This window comes from Centruroides vittatus, unplaced genomic scaffold (genome assembly GCF_030686945.1).
Source record: "Centruroides vittatus isolate TY-2023 unplaced genomic scaffold, ASM3068694v2 contig_1034, whole genome shotgun sequence".
Classification (NCBI taxonomy): Eukaryota; Metazoa; Arthropoda; class Arachnida; order Scorpiones; family Buthidae; genus Centruroides; species Centruroides vittatus.
In genome coordinates this window covers 5,908-30,048 of record NW_027120672.1, presented here as the reverse complement: position 1 = coordinate 30,048, position 24,141 = coordinate 5,908, and the positions used below count along the sequence as shown (strand labels likewise).

Sequence of the window (24,141 nt, the reverse complement as noted above, 5' to 3'; positions counted from 1 at the left end):
TTAATAAATTTTATTTTAACTTTTAGTTTTAAAATGATTCTAGAAACATTTCGCAACAAAAACTTCGATCTTATCTTGCTTTTATTCTTTTCGGATGTAGAAAATGAGGTAACAGTAGCCAACTACAGCTTTCCGCACTTGATATTGACCCAACGATTAATCATACAAACACATGACATATCTGACGTCACCGTTTGAAAATATCGAAAAGTAGGCATCTTCCCCCGCTTACCATCTTACCCGGAATCACTCTATGTGTTGCGGTCAAAACCAGTTTTTAGTTAGGTTGCATTTTAACTAGTTGAAACTAGTTTATACTGGATGTCTTTGTTAAAACCCGTTTTGTCTAGTTAAAACTAGAATTTACTGCTAGTCAAAAATGAATTTCAATTAAAACTAGTTTTAACAAAGACATCCAGTATAAACTGGTTTCAACTAGTTAAAACGCGTTCTAACTAAAAGCGGGTTTTGACTGTAACATATACATAAATTTGATCCTTCCTGTTTCCAGCCGGGAAAGTTATGCAACTCGTTGCTAGACTTTTTCTTTCTTCAATAAAATTGACTTCATTTATACATGAAAGTACAATCGGGTAGCGAGTGAGTACATATGAGAATTTACATGTAAATTGAAAAGTACTGAAAAATAATATTTTTTTCTATTCGAAATTTTTATTCGTTTTGATATGTTTTCCGTTTATTCTCGCCAAAAAAACGCTTGCGAATTCGATAAAAATATAATAAAAATATTCGTATTTAAGCATACAAATCTTTAAAAAAACTTTTATCCATTGATTTTTACTTTTATTGTTTATTTATGATCTTATTTACTGTTTAAATAGGTCGTGGACGTAAGAATTAATGCGCGTAGACCGAAATTTTTCTATATTTAATTCTTGACTTTTCAAATCAGAATGTAGCCCACATGCAAAAATTTTTGGCTATGCTTGGAGCACACTATAAATAAAATCTATATTATTTATTTTTCAATTTATTTTTTGCTATTAATCTTTTCATTTCTCTGTTAAAATTCAAAATAACTGCGATTTTAGCGATATTAATGTACTTATTACTCAAAAATTCCCAAAAATTTACTAAATATAAAAGTTTATAAAAAAGTTTTAAAAAGAAATCAAAAACTTTTATTAATAGATCCACAATTACAAAATATCCTTCAATAAGCTGAAAGTAACCTTCATTTAAATTAGATCTCAACTGATGAAATTTACATATATAGTAGATCATTTAAACAATTGTTTTGCAACTAAATAAATTAAGTGTTTTTCAGTTTTCGAATTTATAAGCCAAGGAAATATATATTTGTTCAAAAATATTATTTAAAAAATTACGTAAATTAGAAGTAAACTATAACTCAAACACACTTTGTACTACGAATAACTTTAAAATCAATTGATGGCGCTAAAAACAATTAACATAGTTCAACAACGAAGTACTGTACAATAATTATTTTTAATATTGTTAAAACAAAGTTAGCAGCTATCTGAACAGAAAAAATTGAATATGCCGAACGAAAATCTTTAGAAATATGCGCTGAAAATCGCGTAAGTATATATAAAATCCACATACAATATTTGTTAAAAATTTTTCTTAAATATCTTTCTTATTTTTCAGTCCTTCCAAGTTGACTTTTCATAGAAAAGAAGGTTTAAACAAGAGTAAATTTATTATTCATAATTCTTCAACGGAAACCATTATTTACAAGGTTGTTTAAACGGAAACCATTATTTATAGCTTGTTAAATAACACTTTTATTAATAGACTAGCGGATAAGCCCGGCGTTGCTCGGGCAAAAAGTAACGATAGCGAAAATTAAGATGATTACATTATAGCCAATCTTACCCGTTTTCACAGAATGTAGGAATTAGGTCTTCCTGTTTCCAGACTAATAAGAGAATTTTTGGATGGGTCTAAAAATATGTTCGATTTCCCGCAAAAACGCAAAAAACCGCATCTGCGCCTGTGAATCTTGCCCGCCTCTTTCTCTTAACACTTCCATTGTTAACACTTTCATTGTTGACACTTCCATTGCGGGGGGAAGTGTTAACAACCTCTCTCCCGCGGGGGTAATTTCGAAAGATCTCTTTTTAGTGTATGTACCCTATTAAAACGCAATCAAAAACGCAAAACTCCGCATCTGAAATAGTATAATGAAAGTCTAGCTCTTCAGGGAAAGACTTAATCCTCTCCTTCTCCCCCGTGGGGGGAGGAGTTTCGAAAAATCCCTTCTTAGTGTACGTTCTCGTGACGTACTCTAACTGCGTACCAAATTTCAACTTTCAACTCCTAACCGTTTGGGTTCTGCGCTGATTATTATTGTTATTATTATTATTATTATCAACTCGTCTCGATTATATATATAGATTAATGAATAGATTAAATTAATTTATTTTAATCATCCGATTAACGTATAAAAATTTTTGATTAATGCAGATCAAGTCGAGTAATCCAGATGCATTCCAATTGCATCCCACTAAAGGCATTGTGAAAGGAAAAGGAAACGTGGAAATACTTGTTACGCTAAATTTAGGTGAGTTTGTGGAACCAAAAATTTATTAGAGCTTGAAATATCAGCCAGAAATCCGCGACGTAACCTACTTGATATGGGGATCTGAATTCGAATTTGATCCGGACTTTCATAATTTATCATGGGTATTCTAATCAGTCAGATCTGAATTCGAGTTCAATTAGAACGTCTTTATAATTTATCACAGGTTATTCAGATACCACTTGTCATTTGGGTCCACTAATGGCAGAGGGATAAAATCCGTTGTACCTATGACCAACACTCACGAATGGGCTAATTTCGTGGGATTCCTCGGATTTTCTTTCCGTGTTTAGGTCCTAAATAGGTTCCTATTGAAAACGTCAAGAGACACCGGCTTGGCAGATCGTCCATGTGTTGTTCTTCTATCAATACAATCCTCTATTCCACGCCATCTGACTCCACTGAAATGAAAATTGGGCTAATCACAAATGGACACAAATTGAGATAGCCTTTATGAATCTTAGTGTTTCTTCTTAAGTGTCAATGAATCAGAGAATTTAAAATACGATACACTAGTTTAATTTTAAATATGTTTAATGCATTTTGTAGATAAAAATTGCGATGAAAATGAGAAATTTCAAATATTACTGTCTAAAACAAACAATAAACGAATGAAAGATGTTAACAAAGCATTCAAAAATGGAATTATCATTTCACAGCAATAGTAAATCATTACAGCTGTTTCATAAATATCATATTAAAACTAATATATTTGAACATACTTCTAAAACTTTTCAGTCTTGAATGCATGGTGTTGAATGAAAATAATTTAAACCATACGTCAGAAACATCCCTTTTACGAAAGGTAAAATGATTTTAAAAGTTCATTACGTGGAAATAAAATAACATACAATGAATTCAATGTTAAAATTCACTTCATAGTTATCATGTCTTAAGAAGAACGTTAGAATAATGTTTTTTCTTCAGAATATCACTTTGTTTTTTATTGTGCTGTTATTTTTGCTGGCATCTTGTAACAAAGGGGTATTTCAAGGGGCATGCCCGTTTGGTTAAAATTAAATATTTTGAATAAATTTATTACTAGGTTTGAAGATTTTAATAAAATAAATTCATACACATTCTGTTTTATCAGTTTCGTGTTTATATAATATTTTTCACTTTCACAATTATACAAACCGATTTCCTTGTTTTCTTGTGCTGTGGTATGACTGAACATTTTCCATAAAGTCCAGTTAGTATCAGAAAAAACCAAACACCTTATGATGCTGAGAAAAAATTTTTAATAAATAACGTAGCAAACGTTTTCAGAAAAACCTGTTGGCCATCATCAGGCTAAACATATTCGAATGCAAACAAAATGGAACAAAAATTTAAATACAAATAAAATAACGGATGAAATATACATACAATAAAAAATAATAATAAATAACCAAGAAATATAAAAATATGTATAGGTTAAATAAATAAATATTAAGCCATTACATAATAATAAATTACATGAAATTCCAATAAATGCAAAATATGCATTTATTAATAAATTATATGAAATTCTAATAAATGCAAGATATGCAATGATAACAAAATCAAGGCATTAAATTAAGAGCTCTCAAATCTTTTAATTAAATACTTCCAGGCTTAAGGCAACCCTTCAGCATTCCTGGCATTAATGCAGGTATTATGCAATCTGCTTTTAAATATTTCAATTTTCTCGGCGCTAAACGCTAAAGTCGGTTAATGTACAGGTTTAATAATGCCTGCTTCGCCCCATTTGACTATCGAGCCTTCAACCTGCGCCATCTCAGATAGAACTGTGGCGTTAGATCTTTTGCTGATGTTGTACCTGTGTTCCCTTAATCTTATCCCTACTTTTCTATTAGTGACCCCAATGTAGTTTTTATAAATGCCTAGTTCTTGGTTTTCATAAGGAATTTTGTACACTCCAGCCATTCTTTCTTTATCAATGTTGTCTTTGTCGTTTCTTAATAACTTGTACAGGTTGGGAGCTCTCTTGAAAATTAATTTAGAATTTTTGCAGGCTGAGATTTTCTTCATGATAGCTTCTTTCTTCCTGTCATACGTGAACTTTGTGAATTTGCCGAAATCCACTCTCTGAGCTTTTGTTTTGTTAATCTTATAGTTTTTAATTAGTGCGGTTATCATATTCGCCCTGTACCCTAGAGTTCTAGCGATATGTGATATTCTATAGATTTCTTTTTGTCTATCAACCACACTACTGCAATAGAGAAAAGCTCTGTGAATGACGGCACGGAAAGCAGCCATTTTGTATTAGTAAGGATCATTAGAACGCGACGGAAAGTACTGTACCTTTTAAAATATACAATGTCATTCATGAAGCCACAAAGAACACTTTTATCCAACCTTCTCAATACAAGTTCACACAACAATCCTGACATAGGACTTCCCATTGGGACTCCTCTTTTTTGTTTGTATTGACGGCCATTAAAGGCGAAAAACGATTCATAGCAGACAAGGTTAGCTAGCTCTATCAAATCACTACTGTAATTTGCCAAATCTGGGCTCTTGCTATGCATGAAATCTAAAAGCGCTACTTTGCATGACTCAATTTTTATAGAGGGGTATAAGCTCTCGTAGTCCATTACAGTTCCAACCTCATCCTCCATTAAAATTAGATCCTGTATCTCATTAACCACATCCCTGGGATCCTGTGCCACATATATATTATTTTCGAGTTGAGAGGTGAGAAACTTATGTAATCTCTTTTCAAGAAAAAAGGTTGGTCCTCTGCATCTTTCAACTATGGGTCTTACTTCCTTGCCCTCTTTATGGGTTTTGGCAAACGCAAATAATCTCGGCATACCTGGCCTAGGATTCCGACAATTTTTGAGGAAAGGTAATAAATTAGTGAGTTTAGCTTTTTCAAGCTTCTTAACTCTTCTGTCGACGCTACCGATAATTTTTTCGTCAACACGCTCGCATTCGGTTTTCTGAATATATTCCTCCAAAGCGTTATTATACGTTTGTCTTTTCATGATGACTAATGCTTTGCTCTTGTCTGCTCTAGTAGAAATTAACCGAGGCATAGTTAAGTTAACGGATACGGTACATATGAATTTAAAAAATAAGTACATTAAGAAAATGAAATGGATCCTTAAAAAACAAGCATCAAGAGTATCTAAGGGTAATCCTTCGACATTCATATTATGAGACCAGGTAGAAGTCCCGGTTAAGATCAGGGAATTTCTAAAATGGGGACCGAACTTTGTCCCTGAAAATTCAAAATCTCGGGAAACCCTTAATAATTTACTCCTTTTATTCTATTAATTTTCTTTAATTTTATTAATTAACCTTTAACTAATATTACCATTTCCCGCTATTAATTTCTGTTTTTAAAATTAATTATACTTAATCCCTAAAAGATTTAGAAATGAAATTAAATGAATAAAATAAAAGAAAATAATTAAAATTGTTAAATCAGCAATAAATTAAAATATACTTTTACTCTGTATATATCTGATAATTAAAATATTACCTTAAAAATTGAATTGAAAATATGTAGGCTACATACTGTATATAAATTAAAACATGTATATATGTTAGGCAAAAAGTTCTATACAGTTCAACGTATCCTCACCAAATTTGGCAAGAATATTCTTCGACACCCTAGAAAAATTTTGTAATGGTCCCATCCCACCTTCAACCACCTCTAAAGCCCCTCCAACATCTCTTAAAGTCCCTAGATTAGAGGTTTTAGGAGTGGTTGGCATCCCTCTTAGTTTAATCCCAGACTAATCGGAAATCATAATTATTGGTAAAGAATGCTTGAAAACATGAACTAACCCAGTGGTGATAAGCACAGCGATGTACAAACGAATACATAAAATAACGAACGTTCGTGGCCGAAATAGCTCAGTTGGGAGAGCGTTAGACTGAAGATCTAAAGGTCCCTGGTTCAATCCCGGGCTTCGGCAGACGTCGTGTATGCTTTTTTTACTGTTTTAAAAGTGAGTTTGATTATCGAATCAGCTGCTTATAAACTCTGAACTTCAAATCGTTTCCGAAATTAATTCAGTTTATCTTTGATTTTTTTGTAATTGTGATTCCGGTAGATCAAACAAAAAGGAAGCTCTGCAAGTCAAAAGCTATAGAGTGCCTATAATGAGAGTGGTCATAGGAATAATTGCCGCCGTGTATTTTTCCAACTGCATACTTACCGGAGCCGCATGCTATAGTTAGTTGGGGAAATGAAAATCTAGAACGCTAAATAATAGAAATTACACCAGAGATCCCTGATTGAATAATTTTACCATTTTTCATTACGTAGATAAAATCTGCAACCTTTAATGCTTCTTGCGGATCATAAAATTCCGCCTTCCTTATGAAGATACAAAAATATATAAGTACTATAAATTAATTAAAACGAAAACCACCACTTATCAAAAAAAGCTTTAATTTTTTATCACGTGCACAATTTTTCAAGGCAAGTTTAGCCCTAGATTACGTTATATCTAAGGTTAGGAGTATCAGGCCGTCTAGAACTTGCAGAATTGATGTTTCTCTAGAATCTCGCACAATTTAAAGTTTCCACCGCCAGGATTATTCGACAGAACAACGCTTTGTACGGATTTGAATCGTAATTAACGTTATTTTGAATTTTAGAAACAGCAAAAATACTATTAATTCAGTGGTTCCCAACCTTTTCTAGGATGCGGAACATTTTTTGAGCAATTTTCTTTAGCGGAACACTTACTTAAGTTAATACGAAATACATAAGCTTGTCATCAGTTATTTTATTAGAATTGGGCAGTTATAATTCAAAATCTCTACTCGTATTATTAACGCCAATTCTAAGACAGGAAAAAATATACCTAAATAACTTTAATGGGAAACTTGTGCCTGATGTTTTTTACATATTTCATTCAGTTTTATCATTGCCTTTATCTTATTCGAAATAGTAGTACACTCCGTAAGTACGAGTCGTACATATATATTTAAGTTTATGAAAATTTTATGATTTTAATTTTTTGATATTCGGCGGCTCGAATACGATTGTACACTTTCTGATTTGCGACTAAATCTGCGGAACACTTGGGAGATGCTTATGGAACACCAGTGTTCCGCGGAACACCGGTTGGGAATCACTGTATTAATTCCTTGAGATTTTGAAATAAACTCACGAAAAATCAAATAAAAGCATTTATTAGACGACAAAATGTTTACAAACAGAAAGATTCTAATCACATTCACATCACAGGAGATTTGACTGGATCTACGTTCTTGGATTCTTAAAGTCAATGCAGTCGACAAAATATCTCGAACGGTTTTTGAAATAATTAAAATCGCTTTTCTTCTTCAACTGCTTTATGCTTATTTCAAAAGAAATTCTTTCGTAAATCAATTCCTTCGAACTTCCACACGCTTTCAAACATAAAAATCCATTAACCCTAACCTAAAACGATAAACAATACTTAGCAACGTTTATTCAAATTTATATTTTTGTGATAAAAAAAATTCCACGTACCATTTCGGAATACAGTAGAGCGTCGAAAATCGGAATCAATTGGGGACTGGGGTTGTTACGATTAGTCATTTGTTCCGATTACCGACTTTGTACGAAAAAATATATTAACCTGTCCGATGTTCAAACTTTCCTCCGTTGCGTGTCGCTTCGTGTTGAATTTTTCTCCGTTGCGTGTCGCTTCGTGTTGATTTTTCGTCGATTTTAAGCCTAACGAAAATTTATATAATAATAATCGAAGCTATCGTATCGTTAAAAATTATTTCTTCATTTTGTTAAAACAAAATAAATATATTGAGAATATAAAAAAAACATGAAAATTATACTTTAGAAGTAAATCAAGTATCAAAAATGTTCGATTTAGCACGACACAGTCCAACTGAAAATCATGCCGATTACCGGCCATTCCGATTACCGACGTTCCGATTAACGACGCTCTACTGTATATTCCATTCAACATAAATTTTGTCTGGACAATTTCGGGAGACGCAAATTATTGCAGTAATATTCCTTCTGTCCGTTTTCTCTTTTCTGTATTAATGTTTCTTTTGTTCATTAGACATTTAATGGATTTAGATATAGTCGCAGAATTCAAAATACCGAAGATTAAGTTTTAGATCTTTTTATTTTGACGTAATTCGGAGCAAACTTCCGTTCGCATTTGACACAGATCGAAAGAAGTACGTTGATCAGCGATGGACACGAAATGAGTGACGTAACAAGGAATGGACACAACCAGGATGCGTCAAATTCGAGAATGAACGCAATTTGGTTATCGAAATTCGAGAAAAGACACGATATGGCAGCCAAAATTAGTGGATAGACACAATTCGGTAGTAAAGTTCGAGAATAGCTACAATTACGTAAAGTCACAATTGGTGAATGGTCAAATTCTGGGGAGTCAAAATCGGTCAAAAGTCAAATCCGGTGAGACGCATTACACAAAAGACCACGATCTGTTGTCAAATTTTTAGATATTTTTATTTTTGAATTTCTTAACTACACAACGAATGAAACACAACGATAACGATAACAAACAGCGAAATATAAGAAAGACAAATACTAATAACTGAGATAAAATGAAACGAACATAAAGAAAGAAAAAAGAAAAAAAACTATGTACAAAGAGAACGAAGTCTCTGAATTTCTTCAAAAATCTGTGAAAATAAAATGGAAATTATTAAAATTTTCATCTACAAATTTCAATCATTTATGAAATAATCACTTTATTCTTATTAACAGACACTTTTACATGAATGAAACTGTAATTACATTGCACTGAGTAATTACTGCCTCCTGTGATTTATTAAGTACTAAATATAAGTTATTGTAAATGTCGTCGTTTTACAACCTTCCTGTAATAATATTTAAGTTACTGAATACTTTTATCTTTACATCCATTTGTGTTATTTTGCAGTGTTACGAGTCGAGTGCATCCCAGGATTTTGTCTCAGAGAGCAAATGATATAAAGTAACAAACCGATAAAATAAAATTACAATTCTTAAACAGGTTTCTTCTAAGTATGTTATTCTCATCTATCTTCATAATAAACACGTAAAACACAAGCAAATAGTATAGTTTCTCATACGATTTAAAAGAGTCTATCAACTCATAGGGTCTATCTTGTCACACAAAGATATTAGTTACTTTGTTTCGATGCGTTGGCAATTAAATTATATTTACTCTTACAGACCTCACATATTTCTAAAATTATTTTTCTAATCAAAGGAAGGAGCATTTCAGGAGAGAGAAATGACCTTTCTGGTCTCTTCTTGACAGCGCGCTTGTTTGGTAAGTATATCATCAAATCACTAGCGATGTTAGAATGTTCGTCCTTAGCTAGACATTGAAATATGAGGCCCTTTTGTATAAATGTATACAATGTAAAGCCGTGTGATACGATTTGGTGTAAGATCTAAGATCTTTCAAAATATCGACACAATACTGGATTCCGATTTTGGTCCAATACAGAGACAATAATACATATATAAGCCCGAAAGCCTAAAAGCCTAGTTATGTTACTTATATATATATATCATTGCAATAGCATTAATCTGTTTCTAGCTTATGTCTTGTTCATATCGTCCTTTAATTATGTGTTGTTTGTATCAATATAACTGGGTCATCGACTGTGATATACAGTGTTTAAAAAGTTTTAAATGTTTAATATAAAATAGAAAAATATTACTATAAACACTTACCCAAAACGAACTCGGATGAAATCGGAAATAAATCTCTTGAAATAGTGGCAAAGAGATCTTAATTCAACCGAGCATACTCGGATGCCTCATTCCCTCTCAACTTACGCACGGTTCTGAATAAAGAAAAAAATAACGTCACAAGGGATATTCCTCATTGAAAACGTTTAACCGAATGCTAATTAAATCAGAAAATATCGAGTGCGCTATATCGAGGTTCAAGCTTATCTCTATTGATCGACTGCAAATATAATATTACATGGAAAAGTTAGCAAAAAAATTTCTATTAAGTGTTTCAGTAAGATTTTCAATTTAGTTTACCGTTGAAAAATTTTTAGTTTTTCAGTTTTAACTGATATTTGTATTGAATTGGATATGGCACTTGTTTGGATGAATTGAAAACCGTCAAATCTCGATATACCGCATTCAAACAGCGCTAAATAAAACGAGAAAATTGTCATTCTCGTCAAATCACATAGCTTCTGAACTCAAACTTATGTGTAGATTTTAATACTACATATTGTTTTTTGCGGTATTTCGGTTTAGCGCCGCACTCGAATTATTCTAATTTGAGAGGCGGAAAATTGACGGAGCTAAATCGAGCTTCGATTGTATGTGCATGAAAAACATACCTCTTAGCCGGCTTTCACATTGATTTAAAGAAAGATCCGACCTTTTTCAATGGATTTTTCTCACGATATTCGATATTATTTTCAGTAGTTTCTTCAACCAATCTCTCACTAAACATATCAATAGAAAATAAGAATTTACTTAGCAATAAATACATGATTTTGAAACATTTCTTGTTAATTTTAAATACAATGTTTTAATATATTTAATATATATTTTAATATATTCGCTAATCAATACTTAAAAATAATTACATATCGCTTTAGCAAGTTTATTATTATTGTGTGGAGGTTTAAGGCATATTCTAAGTCAAATCTAAACTTGTGTGTAGAACTCGGAGTCGGCCAAAAGCCACTGTACCAAAGGAAGGGATCGCCTTTGCGAAGAGGAAAACGGGGTCATTTGAAAGGTCTTATCTTTTTTGTTTAGGCTAAAATAATCTCCAAGATGTGTACATTATTAAAAATAACCTTATAAAATAATTAAAAGTAAAATAGTTATTTCCTTTTTAAATGGTAAAGTGAATTTTAGTCCATCCTGTATAAATAATTCTTATCGTTCGAGGTGCTTCGGTTTAGTGCTTTACTTTAATTAATGTCATTCTGAAAGGCGAAACAACTGTAACACTGTATGGAAATTTAGTAACATATATATCAATATACTAGCAGGTAGGCCCGGCGTTGCTCGGGCAAAAGTAACGATAGCGAAGATTAAGATTATTACATTAGTCACAAAAAAAGAGTAATTTCATCAACGAACTAAGTTTTTCTGAAGAAAGGTCGAATTTGATAATCGAATGTGTTCTAACATATTACTTTTTTTCTTTTTTATTTTTTTTTTCCAGCGACCGGTAAATCTTGCACGCCGCTTTCTCTTGTTCTCCATTGTTACTTAACACTTTGGAACTTATATCTGGTACCCTAACTGTGCACTAAATTTCAACTTTCAACTCCTAACCGTTTTAGCGAATATTAAGATTATTAGGTTATAACTTACCCGTTTAAGATTATTACATCAACTTTACCCGTTTTCACAGAATGCAAGAATTGAGTCCTCCCTGTTTCCAGACTAATTACAGAATTTTTAGATAGGTCTAAAAGTATGTTCGATTTCGAAAAAAACTGCATCTGCGTCTTGCACTTCGCTTTCTCTTAACACTTCCATTGTTACGTAACACTTCCATTGTTGACTCTTCCATTCTTAACGCTTCCATTGTTGACACTTCCATTCTTAACGCTTCCATTGTTGACACTTCCATTGTTACTTAACACTTCCATTGTTACTTAACACTTACATTGTTACTTAACATTTCCATTGTTGATGGAAGTGTTAAGACTTAATACCGTCCCTCCCCCCGTGGGAGGAATTTCGAAAAATCCCTTCTTAGTGTGCGTTATTGTGACGTACCCTAACTGTGTACCAAATTTAAACTTTCAACTCCTAACCGTTTGGGCTCTGCGCTGATTATTATTATTATTATTATTATTATCAACTCGTCTCGATTATATATATATATAGATATGCAACCCTAAACGACGGATAGTACGGAAGGGTTCGTGAGATTAGAATGAAGCCGAATAATTCGTAGACTTTTACAGGCTACTTGTTCTACGTTTACATATATTTAGATACTTAAATACAGTACTATACATATCATTGTGTTACATATAGCATGCATGGATTGTGTAATATAGCCTACTGCATCATTTTGTGAAGTATACTGTTAACAATATACTTTTCAGAACACATTTTCGTCGTTAAGCGATTCATACCTGTACTGTATTACTTATTATTATGTATGTAATCAGTAGCATAATTTACCTTTTCAGACGATCGCACGTTCTGTCATACAAAGGTCGAACCTTATTCAGAACCTCTCTACAAGCAGGTTTGACGTTATTGTCAAATACATAAGACGTTCAAAAGTACTGTACTTTCTATTGACTTATCTTGCTGTAGGAGGCCTTTCTTCTTCTTTGCACGAAATCTAAAATGATCCATGTTATTCGGATTGACGAATCCGTTCATATCCAATCTTTCCCTAAATGTAAGAAAAGAAACATCGTAATACAATAAATATTACAACACAATTATTACACTATTAAGAAAACTTTTTATTTAGAATATCTTAAAATCTTCCATCAAAGTATAAACTAAACCAAGTACATACATTTAAATATATTATCATTTAGAATAAGGGAAGGGCTTTTTATAAATTATCGATAAAGCTAAGCCCACTGCCGTTCTTTTATAACATGTATTGAAATTTTAAACTCTTGTAAATTTCGGTTAATGTTACCCTTGGTGGCAAGATGGCGACCATAGGGATTTTTCCCTACATTCTAGACGGCGACGGGGAAAATTTTTTTCCCTGCGTTCGACGTAGCGGCCGCGTTTTCTGTAACCTCGAAACGGAGACGCGCGATTTCGCGTTTGTGACGTGAGAGGGAGCTCTTTGGAAATGTTGTGACGAAATGTGTTGGTGCCGAGATCGTCGAATTATGCAAATTTCGTTTGCAGGGAGTTTAGAAGACAGTGGTGTGTTGCATGTTCAGTGTTGGCATCGAAATTTTTTTTTTACAATATCTATTCTTTCCGAATTGCTAAAAAGGCAATTTATATTTTTTACGGGTAAAAACAAAAAGAAATTGCTATTTTGTTTGTTGAAATTTGTTGAAATTTCGTGCACGTCATGGGCGACGTTGATTTGAGTTCGAAGGAATTCTGGGCCAAATGTACTACCAGGAAGTTTTATAAAATGATGGAAACAGATTATTCGGAATTGGGATTGAACCCGGCAATTGATAATGCATTCAAATTTGCGGTCCAATTAGGTATACAGCAGATAGAGTCGCAGTGTTCTACGTGCGATAAGACATGCAAATTATATTACAGAAGCGAAAGAAATGAATGTCTACTTAGATGCAGTTCGTGTGCAGTTAAATATTCAGTGTACGAAGGAACTTTTAAAAGCAAATGTGGTCGTCTGTCCTGGGGATGTATCTTGTCATTCATATGGCAATACCGGCTAGATTCTAGATGTTTATGAGGGGGTCGGGACCTTGACAGGGCGTTAGAGCATATTAATAGGAACAAAAAACGTCTAATAAACTATGGGTGTACGGGCGACCCTTCGCGAGATATAGCCCTCGAAAGATGCACCTACGTCAGTTCCGGCCTCGCTATCGCGATCGGGAGTCGCGTCGCTTGCCGTTAAAATTGCCTTTAGAAGACGTTTCCCCCTTTTTTTACTTCGTTCAAGAACTACCGTGAATCGATCACTAGTTTAGCACATGGCGGCGTGTGGTGGCGCCCGTACGAGAGGTCAGTCGGGCCGCCATGTTCGCTGCCATAAGTAACATTGATTTTTCGTCTTCGGTCCAAAAATAGGGTATCGTTGAACTCGTCTCGGTCCCCTGAGTTCAAATACATAATCAAAGTCCTGAAATTCTATAGGGAGTAATCTATAGTACACCCAATAGGGCTTGCTGCCTGTTAAACGCACGATAGACTTAGCGGAGAAAGCGGCGTCAGTTCAGACGTCGATAGTCATTTTGGGGGGCCTATATCTCGCGAAGGGTCGCCCGTACACCCATGGTTTATTAGACTTTTTTTGTTCCTATTAATATGCTCTAACGCCCTGTCAAGGTCCCGACCCCCTCATAAACATCTAGAATTGTGCCGCACTACCTGTCTAGAATGTGGAGCGACGATTTCGGCTTTAGCATCCGGGATATCTTGAAAAGCTAGTGTAGAACCCGAGACAGTTCTGTCTGCACCCGTTCAAAACGTCGATAATAATAATAAGAAGAAGAATTCAAAGAAATCAAAGAAGGGTCGGGATAAGGAAACGTCAACCACCGCGAGTAAAAAAAGAAATAAGAAGTCATCGAAAGTTGCAGCCTACGCAAAACAAGGGAGTAAAAAGGATCTATTATAAACAAAGATCAAAATTCGAAAGTCGGAAGAAAATGTAAAAAAGGGAAATGACAGACAATCAACGTGAGTAAAAAAATTTTTTTTTCTATTAAAATAGGGTTTACAGTATCTTATTATAGTATAGGAGTTCCTAGGTCGCGTTATTACGAAACAGTGCGCAACGCGCAGTCTCCATAGAAGACGAAGATGGCGACCGGAAACGCGTAAGCCACGTCGAACGCAGGGGAAAAAATTATCCCCGTAGCAGTCTCGAATTAGGGAAAATTTTCCCCGTCGCCGTCTAGAATGTAGGGAAAAATCCCTATGGTCGCCATCTTGCCACCAAGGGTAACATTAACCTAAATTTCATTTCGTACATATGAGTTATAAATAGATTAAATTTTTAGTAAATTTCAAAATATTAGTTACTGTTTACGACCGAAGAGGCGTGAAACTATAGTATAAAACAGACCTCGAGTCCTTCTTCAAATAAAAGTTAAATTTAAAAGCCGAAAGTCCGATTCCTTAAGCTATTAAATTTGCTGTTTCCCAATAAGAAAATTTGCGTATTTTACGTTAAGTCCCGTAAATCTTAACTCGAGGCCCCTAAATGTAACCTGTTCAGCTTATGATCACATCCAAAGACAAGTTTATCGGAATCTCCGCTAATCATTAAGAATAGTTATAACAATTTCAGTTTAAAATCGATTAAAATCTACTTTTATAAATTTCCTCTAATCAAAAACCTCTAAATTTATAGAAGAGAATTTCCGGTAATTACATTTCAATTAATTACTTATAATTTTCACCGAGATTTTTCATTCTAAGCCTATAATTTGTTCCGAAAATAATCATTTCAGTAACTAAGAATATAATGTTAAAAATCTCTTACCCGAAGGGATCAGCCAAGGGACGATACCCAGCAAAATCAGAATTCATTTTTGCAATCTTCGAAATTCGCACTCTTCTCAATAATAAGAGCAAACCAACAATCGGTCAATTGTTGAGTTCATTTGTTACGTCTTAAATGAAAACGAAGGAAAATGTTAATGATTAATTTCTGATTTTTATTCCTATTTAAATTTGAGAATCTGATGCATGTGTAATAACGACTGAAGTGTGATGGTCGAGGCTTTAATGGTGTCAGCCTGATGGGTCCTTAGGCACTTTTCATGAACTGTCTGTTTAGGATGTCATGCCTTTTTCTCGTTACCCGTTTGTGAACTAGGTGTGAACACGACGACAGTAAAATAATAGGTTTTCTTCGTGTCCACAGAACAGAAAAAGTTATTATTTTTTGCTTTTGGTTTCTGTGGGCACTAAAATGGCCTTTTTAATTCAGTTGGTGTCTTCCCACAACGGATGTCATCGTGTGTTGAGTAATAAATAAGTTCGAACACGATAGCAAAAGCATTGATTTCAGTTTTAGGGAATAATCCAATCATGATGTAACTTTAGAAGGGAGGAGTGAATGAAAGTTTGCCATAGCTATCGAGACGGGGAGAAGGGTAAAAACTGCAGAAAGTGAGATATCGTTAGTAACGCACCCAGAGGAAGACCAAGGAGCCCTGGCACCCTCTAAAAAAAAGGAGAAAACATTAGAAAATTTCTGAAAATCTTTTCGATAGTAAAAAGTTTTCTTTATATATTTAGCGTTGTGTCTTCTATACTACTTACGTATTAGTGGTTACATCATTTGCGACATAGTATCTATGTCGCAAAAACCGGTGCTGTTAAGGAGTGTGATTATAGACAGTTTATTAATATAGTAACCACGTAATCGCAGCTATTCCAGGTGTGTTCTGCTCGTTGCTTTTGACCGCGTGTCATTGTTTATGCCCAAGGAATATATTTAATCACATCCAATCAATCATGGTTTACCCATCAGATTACCAGATTTCAATTTAATTGTTGATCTCGGAATTGATTAATCACAGGAATTTTCCTCATCTATTTTGACCAACTGAACTTCGGATATGATATTTCTTTCTTTTTCAAAAGGCTTTTCTTCCTGAGAGAACTAAGAGGGCAATTTCACGTGCCCATTGTGGATTCAGCCAGGCAGTGAAGGAAGGGGACCGCCATAGCCCGACTCGCATAAATACTAAGGTTTTTTGATTCTACTGGATTTGTTTTCGGTGGTTAAAAAGTTAAAATTTGAACGATTTAATTACAATAAATATCGTTAGCTTCGAGTTTAAATCGATTAGTTATCGCCAATGCCTGATAATTTTAAAAGAGATTGAATCATTTATATTCGGTACTGATTGAAATGTAATTAAAATGAAAATCTATGCACAGTCTATATTTTAAATTATGTCTAATATTTAATTAATTTCAAATATTTTATTATTACATCCTTAGAGAACACATTGTGTTCGGAACATTGATTGGAATATTGAGAATATTAAGTGAACTTAATGTATTTAACACTGCATTCAGCCCGTTTAATTACAAAATGAGATCTGCTTTTTTGCCTTTATCTCAATAATACATCTTAACGATAAGTTACAAAACATAGATAACGATGCTGTTAAGGGGTGTGATTATACATCGTTTATTAACAGTTCAGAAGCATATACGAACTGTGTTAAATAATACGCTATTGTAATTTATGAACTGTCACATGATATTTGTTAACAGAAACACGATGCTAATTATTCGATACTCTATTCGTTACTTGGTAGATGCAATAATTACCATTTTTCTTTGTGTCTTTACACATTAATAAATCTGTATAGCAAATAAAAACTACTGAATTCAGATAACTGATTTTTGATACACGTCGCTTCAAAATAACTAAAACTGGGTTGCGTAAAGGTAACTAAAATCAATAAATCAAATAAACTGAAAAATTTCGAGACCGAACCGTAAATCGATTATAGTACAAGTGTCTTAATAATCCGTATTCATTCTGATATTCTGATTCACTTATTATTGATTAATGTTTATTTCACTACTGGTAATTGTGAATTAGAAAAAATCTATTTTTCAAACGTTAGAATGAATATGAAAAAAATTCAGCTGTTTTCATTCGAATGAGAAATGTTTATGAAAATCTGACAGCTCCGAGAAATTCTGGATACATTCTTCAACTTTAATAATCCCGAAAACACAGAATGCAGAGTTGTGGCCATCTGCAAATGAAGAATATAAAATATTATTAAAAATAATTATACCATTAATTAACATGTTACAGCGATTTCTCGTATAATTTCTCGGTTTTTATTTTAATTTTACATAATGTAAACAAAATATCGCTATTTGAACTAATGAAACATTCGAAAGTTGTGTTCTGTGCAAGTGAAATTCTACTAACAGATAAAACATGAAAATGATAAATCGCTCTGTAATTATAAATAATTTTAATGTAAATTAAATGCAAACAAAAAACAAATCGCAAAATGTTTTCTTGGCATGAAAATTCAATTTAAAAAACGAAACATTCTATTATGATAATTGTTACCTTATTATTTATTATTATTAATTTCGCTGTAAATTGCAGACAAAAATTAATTTAAGAAGAGAGTCGACTGGTCAGTTGCAGAAAGAGATTATTAAAATCCTCGATAAAAACAACAGTCAAAGAAGTAAACAATTTTTTAATGTGTCGATGATGAACTTTTTAAAGGTATCAATGAACCTACCTTCAGAGGGATCCTCTTGTTCACACAAAAGAAGCCTCCTATAGTAAGACATAAAGACATTTTCCCGAATCTTTTCATGAAATTCAATATCTAACAACAAAAAAAAAATTAGTATTTAATATTAAATTTATTAAAGTAAATCCGAATGATAACGAAAGTAGAATGAAAATAAATCTGTACTTTGAGCTTTCCTTCTGGTTCCAAATGACAAATTGAAAATTGACGAATTTCTTGAAATCCATTCTGCATCTAAATTATCAAAATTATATTAATAAATCGAAAATTAAATTAAAGGTTTAAAAATGTAAAGAATTAATTAAGTGTAAATAACGAAGTACCGTGAAAGCAATGCAGCATAGCAAACAGCCACAGATAATGCAGACGAATGAAACAACAATCATCAGTGCCAATGCCAAAATTCTAAGATTCTCAGGCATATCAACGTAGAAATATGCGTAGTACAAAAAACTGGTGCCCCAAATTATACAGAAGTAAAAGATTACGAAAGCCAATTCGAATTTTGTGTTCAACTGATTCACGTTAATCCACAATTCTTGGTGACGGGTCATCAAATTTTGTAATTTCATTTTCAAATTTCTGTCGCTTCTTCTTATCGTAGACATTTCGTAATTAAGTTCTTCAAATTCTTTCTGGTGGACAAGTATAAATAAGGCGCCTAACAGTAGACTGTACGCAATTCCTCCTATAGTAAAACTCGTTACAAATGCCATCTCAACTGTACAAATGAGAGCTTCAAATCGAAACTGTTCTTTGTTTACTAGAGCAGGATAATAAACAGTCAGATTGAGAATTTGGAAAAGCATCGTTAATGTTATTACAATCAACGAAACGAAAAAGGAGACGTTTCTCATTAGAGTATTATTTTCCAAAATCAATTTCTCATAGAAATATCTGTTTTTCAATTTAGTAATTAGATTGAGCTTATTCCGGTTGATGAAGGTCAGGATGATTGAGTAGATGCAGAATATAAATAGAAATGAAGTTTTCATTATTTTAGCATCTCTCTTAAATATATCGTACCATCCAAGACACAGCGCATATTCGCCTAAACCCGGTAACGATTGCCATAAAAGAAGAGCGGAAAATTGCCACAATAGAAACTGAACACATTGAAGATAAAGTTCTTTTACTTTTTGATTTTTAAAAAAATATATTGGCTGTTTACAGGAACAAATTCTATAGCAGTCAACACCGTATATAAGGGCTGCTGTCCAACAGGGTCTCGAGAAACAACTCGTGCAAATTTCCTCTTGGATGTTCGAATTCATTTTGCAGTAGGTAGTGGCTTAAACTATGAAACTGAAACGTCTACTCGTAACTGCAGGTTACGTAACGATAATTCTGATCATTCATAATTCTATCTGCATACAAAGTTGCTTTAAGAAGAAGTAAATAAAATATTGCCATTCCTTATAAACGAATGTTTATCACGAATGTATTCCTAGTTAATGGATGCATTTACTTGTTTAGTATGGTGAACAAGTAAATGCATTTAATGGAATTTAAAATGCATAAACCCATATCATATAATGCTATCATGTCATTTTATAATACATTTTTAAATGCATGCATGCAGTTTATTTGCATTATACATGCATTTATTTAATTACTATACCAAAGAATTTAAAGATTCTTAATGAAAGTTGATTTATTCATTTTTACAAAGAGAAAAAGACAATAAGTGTCTCCCCCGATACGACAATTAGATAACATACGCAGCAAAAAGTCATTAAACAAATTAAAATAAAAATATAACCGTATAAATAAACATTAAAAACGTTAATTATAATAAAGTGTTTTTTTCCGAGTGGCTTTAAATTTTGGAGATCGAGGTAAAACTTGTCCTCGAGATTTTTAATTGCATTGTGGTAGTGATATGAAAGGATGAGATAATGACATTTAAACGGCAAAATGATGTGTAAATGCATAAATTTTGTCTTGTGGTAAGAGAATGGATACGAATTTGAATATATTGGGAAGGGAGTAAATCATTAAAATATTTATAAGTACAGTATATATTTGATCAAAGTACTGCATGCATTTGAAGAAAAAGGGTAAGAGTATGCGGAAATAGGCAACGTCGGCAGAGTGTGTATAAGCTAGGTGAGAAAGTTCATTAAGACTTAAGTAAATTTTAGACAATGAAGTTCATGCCATAAGAATACTGAGGCCGAGACTCAAACGGATAAAGCATATAAAACAACATTGGTCAAATATACTGTACGAAGTGTATTTTGCTGGATACAGATTTAGAATTACAGTAGAGAGTCGTAAATCGGCACCCTGGTAATCGGAATCGCCGGTAATCGGCACGATTTTCAGTCGGACTGTGTCGTGCTGAATCGAACGTTTTTGATACTAAATTTACTTCTAAAGTATAATTTTCATGTTTTTATATTTTTCAATACATTTATTTTGTTTTTACAAAATGCAGAAATAATTTTTAACGATACGATAGCCTCGATTATTATTATAAAAATTTTCGTTAGGCTTAAAATCGACGAAAATTCAACACGAAGCGACACGCAACAGAGAAAAATTCAACACAAAGCGACACGCAACGGAGAAAAATTTGAACATCGGACAGGTTAATATATTTTTTCGTACATAGACCGTAATCGGAACAAATCCCTAATATGAACAACCCAGTCCTCAATTGATGCCTATTTTCGGTTCTCTACTGTACTCCAGATCATTCTTCGACGAATATAGGTATATTTTTAAATTAAGTTTTCTACGTGTAATTTAAATAGTCTGGGATAAATTATTAAACAGATTTGAACGCTGTTGGCTATTTGTGAATTTTGGTTGTCGAGAACTGAATTAATGCTGGGTAGTTTTTCTGGGATTTATTGAGAAATTGGTATTGCTTTATTTTATCGACACCAACGTTTTTTTTTAAATTATATTTATAATAGAGACATACATGCTAGACATGTCCAACACACATCGAATATATGAAGGGCAACTTATTTAAAAAACGCTATAAACAAAAAATCATAGGACTACTTACCGACTGTGCACCGCCATCGCTTTAGCTTGTTTTGGTCGTGGAGCTACACATTGGAGGGCGGACGCGCACACAGCGTGTCACGTGACCTAGATTCGACGTCAGTCGCTCACGTGACTACAGCTCTGACGCGTTTCCGGACAACTTTTTCTTGTGGCGGAAGAAATCGTTCTGTTTGCACTATACCTCGCAGGCGTCACGTGATAGAGTAAAGACACCCTACGGTGCCCACATTAATAGCGGTGCTTCGCTGGGCTGCTGTTTGTAGACATTTGCGAACGACGGTGAAAAAAAAGAGACGCCCGTAATATCGTGATCTATAATTTTAAAATATGCGTTTTTAGAGAGAAAATTTAAAAGATGGGTTCCAATAGCATCCAAAGTAGCTGCGAAAAAAACTCGAGATGATACTTATATATATAAACGCGCGTTTTCACAACTTGTAAATTTTCATTCATAAAACTACATAATGGACACAAAAACCCGCGTGGACAGCCCGCGGACCAGTTTGACGAACTTTGCTTAGTTACGCTTCCGTAACACCGTAACATTCTATAACGAAATTCACAAGCTAAGGTTTGACAACGACGATTTATTTTTCGAGATTAACTTGTTAAAAAGAGAACAATCAAATTACTTTAAAATTCAGATTAAATGTTTATAACTATAAATTCATAAACACGTGTGTTTTACATAGCCTAACTAATCCTTTAAATTTAAAAATGTAAAGTTATATAACAATAATTTATATGTAAGATGTGGATCAATAGGCTACTACATAAAGACTTTTCTGTTTGGTAATGTTTTACTTAAAAACAACAGACGCAACACGCGTCAGAGCGAAGTTCTCACACCCAGTTTTTTTTTTCATTCCAATACCTCGCGGACCAATACTTTTGTGAATTAAAATAAAAGTAATGATAAGGCGGATCAGAGTTTGAGTACGTCCAGTTAGACCGCCAGCGACTTTCTTTTAATTTCTTTTATGAATCGCATATTATAAAATAAGTTATAGTTATCATAAACAAATCAATTTATGATTGATAATGTTAAAATTAAAGATGTATAAATGAAATAAAAAATGACGACTTCCTGAATATCGTGTAATTCCTATTCGACTGATATAATAAATCTAGTTTAGAACGTGGATAAGAATATGCCGACAATAAAACTATTTCGTTACTAAACAGTACACGTTTATATTTCACCTAAAAAAGATAAAAGTAATAGGAATTAAAAAATCTAAACATGGACTAGCCCAATGAATATTGTAATTAATATCTTAGTTTGGTAAGATACAACTTCACTCACGGGAACAATGCGTAACGAAATTTCATATCGGTGATCGAAAAAATTACAATTTTGGCTAGGAAAAGGTGGAAGGAGTAAAACTCACATTTTTATTTAAATATCGTAAATAGGCAAAGTAATTAAAAACTGATTCAAACATGTATTAAGTGGCAGACAATACACGACTCGAACGTAAGAAGTTACACGATACTGTTTGTTATAATCGTGCCGTCAAACCAAGAAAGCCAAATCAAGATGCCTTTCCTATTAGTTCAAAATCAAAATACGTATATGATACTTTTTTTATTTCAAAGGATGACAATGACGAAGAGAAATGACTCGTCAACACAGAATTATTTTTAAAAGAGCGTCTTTTTAAAAACACGTTATTTTATAAAGTTTAGTTATTTAAAATGCGCAATGTAGATCTTTCTCGCTAGACTTATTATACCATCAATTAGAAACAGGACAAGCTTTAGAAAATCACATTTTTCCCCCTAGAGTATGCATTTTTCGAACTTCGAGTCCCTTATCAACTCTGTCATGTAACTGTTTAGTTGCACTGTTACAAAATTTGTAAAATTTTTTAACTTACATGGTTATGAGAAGCACAGAAATGGTGACGATTGATAAAATACAGATGATAATTATTAATTTATAGGTATTTGCTATCGCAATAGTTAAAATGTTAATGATTTACAAGAACAAACATGCGCACGAGAATTACGTTTTTCTGTTATTCAGAGGTTAACTAAAATCCCATTCGAGGTCTTGCCTAATCGCATTCCTAAGCTTGTAAATAAAATTATTTTTATAAAATTTGACCATACGGGAAGTGTTTAATGTGAACGTTATATTGTAATTTATCTTCGATCGTTACGTATACAGTATTTGTTGTCAGTTAATTCTTTGATGAAATTGGTATCAGAATATTGCGGGTGTAACTCGTAATAATAATATCGTCTGCTTGGATTAATTAAAATATTTTCTTTTGAAATTATTTGGAAAAATAATTTGTTTTCTTACACCCCATAGCTACCTGTCAATCTTCATTACAGACTCTTTATAACGTTTGAGTGGAATCCTTTGAAGGTCCACTGACAGTTTTACAAGTTTTGGGAATTTGAACTCGACTAATTAGACGCCTAAAATGTGTAAAATATTTGAATAAATACATCAATTTCCCAGCTTAAGGAAGTATGCAGCAAAAATTCCAACGTTATTTTCTACATAAAGCAGATACTAGCTCAGCCAATAATTAGTCTAATTCACAAAACAACACCTGCCACTTTTTTAAAAAAGTATCACCAGTGGAATCATTTTTATTTTCGTTTTTTTTACTTCTTATTCCCACTATAACGATTTTATTGTATATTTATTTATTTATATTACCATGTTCTTT

At 33.0% G+C, this 24,141-nt stretch overlaps 1 long non-coding RNA gene across 1 annotated transcript; it reads left to right on the top strand.

Moving 5' to 3' along the window:
• The first annotated feature begins 1,427 nt into the window (after positions 1-1,427).
• LOC136968898 (uncharacterized) lies at positions 1,428-3,636 on the top strand. Its single transcript, XR_010879719.1, has 6 exons — positions 1,428-1,562; positions 1,633-1,723; positions 2,452-2,548; positions 3,116-3,230; positions 3,305-3,371; positions 3,449-3,636. It is a non-coding gene; the product is annotated as an uncharacterized lncRNA (long non-coding RNA).
• Positions 3,637-24,141: the final 20,505 nt, after the last annotated feature.